Below are 2,937 nucleotides of genomic sequence, written 5' to 3' on the forward strand. Positions count from 1 at the left end.
TAAACAACAGTAGCCCACAAATTGGACCTTGCTATCAATTCTTATAGAAAATATAGAACAACAAAAAAGACAACAACATTTAAAGTACCATAGGTCTTCTTTGTCATCTTTACACAATACTTTTATTCTGAATCAATTTCTGGCACCCAGCGAGCATGGTGCAGTATAGATTTGAACCACTTGGTAGCGCTCGGCAACGCAGAAGAGAGGAGGTTTTTTTTTCCCCACATAAGTGACGAGTACCGGGATTGCTGGGGATCCCGTGACGTCACACTGATGAGAACAGCAATTGCTGACGCTGCAATCCATCCGACGAGTTCAATCTCGTTTTTCTTGTAAGATCTTTTTTTAATTCACTTGAATATCATTCATCTGCCAATTACTTTATAAAATCAATACAAAATTGTCCCTAATATTCTAGTGTTCAAATATTTATTTTGCCAATGTTTTTGTACTTGATTTACAATCAATAAACTAAATAATTATTTGGCATGAATACAATGAAGAAATCCTTAAAAAATGAAATTAACCAAAAAAATTTATTTTCCCCCTCCCTTTAAATTCCTTGTAATTAATTTACTGTGATTCAATTGTCAATGAATTAATGAAGTTATTTACCTCCATAATATTCTTGCTCGTATTTTGTTTTGGTGTTTAATTTTGTACACTGTGTGACCGAAACGATTTTATAATGCGATATACCGGCTGACCAGTCGTCAGCAGCATGTCCAGCTTGAGAAGAGCGCGCAGGCCGGCGGAGCGCCAAGGCGTCGATGAATGAGCGCGTGCACGCCGTACTTCATGGTCATGAACCAGCCGCCTCTGAAATAATATTTTGCCTCGAGCGGTCTCTGTCTACATGGACGTCGCCATTGTCGAGTGATGCCAGATTAAAGGGTCATTTTTTTGCGACCTTGCAACACGGACCTCCCAGTTCAGTGTCATTCCAGTGCGCGTTTCCTGCACGGGGGTCGGGAATGTCCGACTTCCAAAATTCCCCAAATGCACCATGACGCCGCACGTCCCGACGTCTCGTCACCGTGTCGTCACGCGTTGGACCCGGAAGTTAGAGTCACCGTGGAAACATGAGAGGAGAACGTCAAATGAAAACACAACTCTCCCGCCTAATGGAACCGAACCGCCGCGTACAAAGCCTCAGGGCGGCAGGCGGGTTCTGAGTTCTGACAGCATAGCTGACCCATCCAGACACCCCCAACAACAACAACAACACCCGAGGTGAGTCCGACAACAGGACTGACTGTTTAAGATTCTCGAGGTGCTCTGCACCGAACCCAAGTTGGTTCTGCCTTCTTTAGCTCTACTACTATTTGGACCTGTTCAACTTCAATTTGGACACCCAGTACATTTGCAACGTGTTCTGGCTGAATTTGAACTTGTTGAAGTCGAACGTGTGCTCATTGAATTTGGACCAGTTCTAGTGAATGGGACATGACCTTGCTTTAGTTGAGGTTGGACGTCTTCTGGTTGGTTTTTGGATCAGGTCTAGCTGAGTGTCTCATGTGCTCGTACACTTAGGGCCTGTTCTGGTTGGAGCACCATTGTACCATATTCCTGTTGAATTTGTGGAATTGAACACGGTTGATTAGAGACGTTATGTTGGAAGTCAGTGGACGCATTCTTGTCGAACGCCGACGGCAGTCTCCTGAGAAAAAGAGAGACGAGCGGTTCCGTGTGGGAAAAGTTCCTCTCGACTGACACATGAAAGGGTTCCATGTGAAAGGAGTTGCTGGTGTTTGCTACATGGAAGAAAATGCTTTATTTGATCACAAAGAGAAGAAAGTCTATTTCCAGTAAGCTCATCATTTTGGACGGATCAGTCGTTCTTCTCTCAACGGGTGCAGTTGAAGTAAGCACGCTGCAAACTTCTTATTGGCAGTGCATGTGTCTAACATCAAAGTGCCGTTGCAATGACCAACAACGACAATAACTTTGAGGCATTTTGAGACTGAATTTTTACGTGACTACTACCTGAAATGAACTTGAATGACCCTGACGATGAGGCCAAATGCAGAAGTTCCACTTTCACTTCAGCTGTCTACAATTCCTGACCATGGTTCTCGGATGTCACTTCCCGGAACCGATGCAGAAATGATATGGGCCCAGCCTGGAACCGTTGTGCAACTGGTCTAGAACCGGTCAAGAACTGTCCTGAAAACACCCGGAATCTGTAAGAATCTTTTTGGCTCCTCATTTTGGAGCAATTGATAAGTTGAGCATATGGCGAAGCCTGTGATGATGACCTCATCAATGACCTCATCAATGACCTCGTCACCCCCTCACTTTCTGAAATGTGAGTGACATGTTCAGGCATGCGTGAAAGATGACGACATTTGTTAATCATCCATCTTTCCATTGTCTATAGCGCTTCTCCTCATGAGGGTGGCGGGCGTGCCGGAGCCTTTTCCAGCTGAATTGGGGCGAGAGGCAGGGCACACCCTGGACTGGTCACCAGTTAATCGCAAGGCACATACAGATCAGCAACCTCTCCCAGTCACATGACGAACTCAGCACAAGTCAGAGTGTTCAGCCAAGCATAACGTGGATGATTTTAGAATGTGTGTGAGTAGCTGGAAAAAAACACTCCAGCACTAGGAGAAAAGGCAAACTGCACACGGGAAGGTGGGAGATGAGAGCGAGCCCTGAAAGTCAGAAATGTGAGCCAAACGTGTCAACCGCTCATCCAATGCGCCGGAAAATAGGGAGCTCATTTGATTCAAGTGAAATCTGTGAACTCCTACAGCCCGGAATGCCTCTCAAATATGCTCTTCAGTGATTGGTGGCCCCGCCCTGTGAAAGGACACGGTAAACTATAGGCACCGAGTGAGCAGCATGACACCGCGGCCAGGGGCGTGGTCACGGGTGCTCGAGTGCAGGTGTGTTCGTGGAATGCTCAGGAATTAGCCTCTGCCCCCCCCG

The sequence above is a fragment of the Hippocampus comes genome, unplaced genomic scaffold (genome assembly GCF_001891065.2).
Source record: "Hippocampus comes isolate QL1 unplaced genomic scaffold, H_comes_QL1_v1.1 scaffold39, whole genome shotgun sequence".
NCBI lineage: Eukaryota > Metazoa > Chordata > Actinopteri > Syngnathiformes > Syngnathidae > Hippocampus > Hippocampus comes.